Source organism: Gracilinanus agilis, chromosome 3 (genome assembly GCF_016433145.1).
Source record: "Gracilinanus agilis isolate LMUSP501 chromosome 3, AgileGrace, whole genome shotgun sequence".
Classification (NCBI taxonomy): Eukaryota; Metazoa; Chordata; class Mammalia; order Didelphimorphia; family Didelphidae; genus Gracilinanus; species Gracilinanus agilis.
Window position 1 is genome coordinate 601,810,108 of NC_058132.1, and position 6,754 is coordinate 601,816,861.

The following is a 6,754-nucleotide window of genomic DNA, read 5'->3' on the forward strand; positions in this document are numbered from 1 at the left end:
TGCCAGATCTCTTCCATCTTCCTCAGAATCTCAGTTTTGAACTCTTCCATAGTTTGTGAGGAGTTTTCCTTATTTGAGGAGGGTCCGGATGCTTGTTTGTTTTCCTCCTCTGTTTGCTCGGTTGTCTGGATTTTCTCTGTGTAAAAGTTGTCGAGTGTTAAAGACTTCTTTTTCTTGTTGTTATTCTTTCTCTTCTGAGCTTCCTGAGACTGGGTAGCTATCATTAGCCCAGCAGCTTCTCAGGTTTATCCTCGCGCTCAGTGTCTGTCCACGGTCTATTGGCTCCTGAGGTCTGAGTTCTGGTTTTTTCCAAGGTCAAGCCCCCTGGTGGACCCCCTGGCTTGATCCTCTGCGGGAGGTTCCTTTACAAGTCTCAGGGCACTGCTTCCACAGTCGTATATCCGTCCACACTGGTTCCCCACTCAGGCTTTAGTTCCTGGCTGTGTCTGCCTCCACCCACGCCTCCGCAGTGCCTGCGCTCTCAGCCCGCGCTCTGCGCCCTGCGTCCACTCTCTGCTCCCGCGCTCAGATTTCGCATGTGTTTTTTGGCTTATTGGGGTCCTAAATCTTGCTGCTCTCAGGAACAGGCCCCAGAGCTGCCAATGACTCGATCGGTGCCCCCAACTTGCTCTATTTCTTTTTAGCTGGCCTCAGTGCTACAGGTGTTGTGTGTGGAGGGGGTGGGGGTGGGGTGGTTGCTCAGCCTGCGATTTAGTGAGAGCTGTTTCACCCCTTTATGGCATGGAAATGCCTCGATTCCACGTACCTTCCACGCTGTGCCCTGTTGTGGGGTTCCTCCGTTCGTCTGGACTTGTTTTTATGTCCCCTTGAGGAGTTTTGTGTGTTTTGGTCAGGAGAGGTTAAGAGCTGCTCCTTACTCTGCGGCCATCTTAACCCGGAACCCAGGAGTGAACTTTTAAACCTAGGAACTGAATGAGTTTTATTTCTGTTTTAAAGAGACTGTATTTTATTGTATTTTGCTAATTAGTTTTGTAAATTAATCTTGCTTATTTTGTTGATTTTCCTGTTGCACTGAATCATTTTAAGTTAATGTAGTTTGTGGCTGCTAGATTAATTCTGTTTGTGATTTTATTGTAACTCCCAAATAATGAGAAAAATCTATTAGAACTGGTAAGAGGTTTTGACCAGCTTGTTATCTGATACTCATTATATTTCCTAATTTATTTCCGGTTTCATTTTTACCGTAATCAACAACAATGCTATGTTCTCGTACCATTTGAACATCTTACACATTTTAAAGTTATAAATTGTCTTAATTTTGTTCAACTTTGGAGAGTTTGGTGCCTGCCTTGAGATTTAATCTACATTGCAAGTCAATTTTTACTCCTTTAGAAGTAACCTCAGGGGGGTAATATTAATTCTCAGAAGAAAATGTATGTTTTGTAATCTATAATGTAAATTTTAAATTCTTTGAAAGTAATTTCAGGATAAGAATTTTGCCATCTCCCCAGAATCCAGACTACGAACCTGTTTGGTGGAGGCACCAAAAGATGCCTGAAGATCCTTCACTGGATCATGAAGGTCCAATTTGAACTTTGGGGTACAGTTGATCTGAACTATGGGGTTGGATGCATTTATTTTGAATGGACAGTTTATGCCAGAAAGGGGGACTGCCCCCTTAATGGTTTTTTGTCAATGTACTGAACATTGGTTTTGTTCTTTCTCCCTTTTATCTCTAAATTATTGTAAACTCTAATCTGATTATATTTTCCTGATCCATTGGGGAGATTTATCTCCCAAAGGATCACAGGGGGGTAATGTGTTAGTTAAATCACCTGGGGTTCAATTTGGAAGGATTGAACCTCAATATAGTGTTTGACAAACTTTTATGGACCTGTGGGGATCCTTAAAACTACATTTCCCGTGGTCCAATGGGTTTCCTGTTTTGGACTACATATTCAAGGTGAGGGACTGTTTTAAATAGGGGGGAAGTGACTTGGAGCATCCTCTTTAGTTACCTGAACTTGCGGAGAGAGAAAAGGTAAATGGCTGAGGTGAAGTTGGATTAGATTTCTTACAGGTGCGTGGTCAGTTTAGCTCTATCAGCATGGCTTTTATTAAAATATTATTCTCCCTTTTGATCTTGGCCCTCATCATTTTTAATCATAACATGAAGGAGGTGCTATGGAGCACTTAGAGCTTGGTCAGACATCAGAGACACCATGGTCATCCGCTGCATCCCATCACCTTGTCCTGACTTTTGCCTTGCCACTAAACTTTAATGACTCCAAGGGAGAGAATGAGGCTGATAACCTTCTGCAACTCTGCCTCACTTGCAAGTCAAGGCATCACCTTCCTTGGAATACTATTGTGCTATAAAGAAGAATGAACTGGAGGAATTACATGTGAACTGGAATGACCTCCAGGAATTGATGCTGAGTGAAAGGAGCAGATCCAGGAGAACTTTATACACAGAGACAGGTACACTGTGGCATAATCGAATGTAATGGACTTCTCAGTCCTCTATGAAAACTAAGGTCAAACGACAATATAATAGAGAGGTGTAATGCAAAAGATGTAAGAGATGCTTTTGCTCTTGCAGGGGGCCAACTGAAAACTTCTGGTAGTTAGAAGCCTTAGTATTCTGAGAGAAGTCAGTTGGTTCCTGAGCCTTGAACAGAGCAGAAGGACCAACGAGAGCTCTGCTTTGGCTTTTCGGTTTTGCTTTTGGCCTGTGTTTTGTCTCTGGACAATTTGAACCTAGCTAATTTCTCTGGACCTCTCCCTGACCTTCTCCATATTATTTCCCTATTTCCCTGCCTGTTTTCCTGGGGTTCTGGGAGGCAGGGTGGTTTTGGGGTTTTTAGTGAATAGACTTTGTAGGTTTAGTTTTCCCCAATAGGCAAGTAGGACATCCTTGAATTCAAACTATCCCTTTAGTATTCCCTCTACTTTAAGAGCAGTCAAATCTTCCCTATCTGAGAGAAGCAGGTCTTTCTCTCAGTCTAACCCATTCCTGTGAACCTCCCCCATCTTGAGTTTCTCCCTAGCAGCTTTAAGAAACCCCAAACCCCTCTCTTCTTCCTGACCAACTCTGAAAATTAATAAATCTCTTTGTTACCTAAGCAAATCCTCTGGAGAATCATTGTGTTGAATAATTAGGCAAGGGTTGAAGGGGAAATATTTATTCTCTTTATTTCCTGAGGGAAACTGGAGGCATCCATCTTGGGAGGAAGTAGTTGCCCAACACTTGCTCCTGAATCCCTTCAGTTTCACTGACAGGGAGGAGTCCTTTGAGGACTTGAGAAACTGACAAGAAAGCCCTCAAGTCAGATTTCTATCATTTCTGACTGGCCCTATTCCTTGTGTCTGTAGAAGTACCTTTTTTGCCTGGAAGGGTTCAACCTATTACCCCTAGTATCCTCTGTCTCTAGCTTAGGTGTCTAGTCTGGTCTGTGTTAGCTGCCTTTCCTGAACACCTCACCTTGTACCCTTACCATCCTAATATTGCCTTGTCCATTCCTCCCTAAACTCAGCCATCCCTTTCATTTCTCTCCTATCACCTCAATCACCTTTTACCCCTCCGTCACTCAGCAAGGGAAGGAGAGCACCTCCCAAATTTAGTGCCCCCTTTTTATCCATAACAGAGGCAATAACTGTATTTCCTTACCAGGACTCCAGAACAAAGATTGATCTTTTCATTTAATTGGAGGTCAGCTTTTATTTTTTAGCATTGCCATATTATTCATCTGATTTTACTCATCAACTCTTTCCTCAAACACTTATTAGTTGTATCACTCAGAGAAAATCACTTAATTCTCTGTTTCTCAGTCCTCTCATCTAAAATGGTTCAAGTACTATTCATCAATGCTTCCATTGGTATTTGTGGCATTTAGGCAGTGATTGAATAAGAGCAGGTGGGGCAGTGAGGTGGTACAGTGGGCCTGGAATCAGGAGAAAGCACTTGGCTTAGTTTCTGACACAAATTAAACACTTGACAAAAAAAAATTAAAATTGATAAGATATGCGGGGACAGTGAAGAGTTTAGGATAATACCAAGTTGGGAATTTGGGTGACTGGAAGGATGGTAGTGTCCTTGACAGCTATAAAGAAGTTTAGAAGAGAAGTGGATTTGGAATGAGTAAATGATTTCCCAATGGTCACACAGATAGTAAGTGCCAGAGGTAGGATGTGAGTCAATGTTTTTTTTTCTGACATTAAACCTTGAACTTTAGGTAGCTACCTTGCCTCTTCATCAAAGGACCCAAGGTTCAGATGAAGTTGAAGATAACCCCTCAGTTTCTAGTTATTTGCTACCACAAAGGGAGCTGCTATAAGTATTTTGGGACACATGGTTTCTTTTCCTTTTTCCCTGATCTCCCTGGGACCCAAGATAAGGGATGAGAGGAGCAAGAGAGTGTAAAAGAGGTAGTAGGATAAAAAATTTGATCAACATGGTCAATAAGGAGGTGGGACAGTTTCAAGTGATGATGAGGTCTAAAGTATGGCTGCTAGTGCACAGTCTAGGGTAGAAAAGAGGTCATGGAAATTTAGTGGTTGTCAACATGTCAACATTTCAGATTTATCAAGGTAAAACTATTCAGCACAACTTACAATAATGCAGGTACAGAATCTCACAAAATATATCCCCAAAGGATGTGACTGAAGCTAGTGAAAAATAGCTTTTAGGAGCCCATTGTTAAATTTTTAGTGTGAGCATTTAAACCTTAGAAATTGGCAATCTCTACAAATTAAGGCTTACTTTATTGTTTTGTAGGTTGTCTACAATTAAGAAAGCATCAATAATTCAGGTTAAATTTCAAAATGTGTAAAGTGGACATATTTTTCCCCTCTAGGAAAACTAATTGTTAAACATTTAACAGCATATTCTTGTATATTCTATAAATGTTGCTTGAGATCATGAGGAATACAATAGAAGATTCAAGTAATGAAGTGATCATGAAATTAGTCTAATGATAATCAATAATAGGTATTTCTATAGCTTTAAGATTTGTAAAATGCTTTACATCTATTGTCGTTTGAGCCTCACAACACTTCTGCTCAGAGAATAAACCTAAAGGGAATAAAGTCACTATGATGTAGTTCTGCACTCTAAGTATAAGTACATAAAACCATATTCTTACCTTCAAGAATAGCAGCCCAGGTAAGCTGCTTCTATGTAAGAAGGAGTAGCTTTGGAGCATTTGATTCCTGGGGATTCTGGACTACAAGATGCTTGGGAAGTGGAAACAACTCTGTGGTGAATGTGAAAGGCAAAACTTGCGATAGAATAATAACCCCTGAGTAAAGTTATATGGGTAGATTGTCATTGTTTGTAGAAAAAAAAAACATTCTATAGGTTCACAGAAGTTTCACATTCAAAGTGTTAGGCAAAACAAAAACAAAAAATGGAGTAAATTAGGGTAAAAGTAGGTTAAATTAAATTTTGCTGGATTGAATTTATCAATCAATTAACAAATATTTATTAAGCACAGGCACTGTGCTAATTTCAGGGCATACAAAAAAAAGTTGAGGTGATGGGGGAGAAAGACAGTGCCTGCCCTCAAGGATCTTATATTCTAATGAAGGAGAAACATGCTTATAATGAGGGGCATACAAGATACAAAAAACACTTTCACTACCCTCTGAGCCATTTCTCTCATTCTCCAAATTAATTTGTGACTTTTCTTTCTTTTTAGTTTTTGCTTATCATAAAAATTATTTTGTTATATAAAATTTTTGTTGTTTCCATATTAAAGTGAGTTGAGAATGGTGTTATTTCTTTTATTTTTATCTTTTAATTTTTCTTTAAATTTCTTTATACTGTAAAAAGTTAATTTCTGAGCATTTCACTTCCTCTCCCTTTTCTTGCAGCATAGAAGGCATCAACTGACAAAATTATATATATATTTTATCCTGGGACTCCATTCTAGGAGCATAGGGCCACAACCAGTAGGCAATGGAACACACAGTCACTCAGGGTCACCCAACTGGGAAGTGTCTGAGCCCGGACTTGAACCTAGGACCTTTTGTCTATAGGCCTGGCTCTCAATCCACTGAGCTAGCCCAGCTGCCCCTACTTTAGGTTGCAGTTTCTTTAGCAGATGTAGTTTTTACAGAGTGGGGTTGCTAGCCCCACGCCCAATCCTCCTCCTTTTTTCATCTGGGCTAGGGACCGTCCTTGGCCCAGGAGTGGTAAGGGTGGGCAGTAGAGGTCAAGTGACTTGCCCAAGGTCACACAGCTGGAAGTGTCCGAGGCCGGACTTGAACCTAGGACCTCCAGTCTCTAGGCCTGGCTCTCAATCCACTGAGCTACCCAGATGCCCCAGAAAATGAATTCTTAATCATCTAATTTGTATAATTAACCATTCTTCTTTTTTTCCATTTCTTTGCCTACATAAAGTTGATTACCTTTCTTCTACCCAATGTCTGATGTCTCCCTCTTGGTCCTGTAGAGCTCTTCTCTTGGATAATGAATTGGAGTGGGAAAAAGATTCAGATCAGGCCAAAGAGGTGATATTTATTTATTTTTATTTATTTATTTTAATTCTCTGGAGGTGGTATAATGCAGAGTTACAGCAAAAGCTCTTGCTTTTGCAAACCAACTGTAGCAGCCCTGACAGTTGTAAGGGATAGAATGTTAACCCTGGGCTCATGGGAAAATTGTTAGAGCCTGAGACTATAAATATCCCTGGAGTACCAACTGAAGGGACTTTTTACTTCTGGGGCTTTTGGGCTTTGCCTGATTTCCTTGGACCTCTTCCTTGACCTCTCCTTGACATCCTGTTATTTC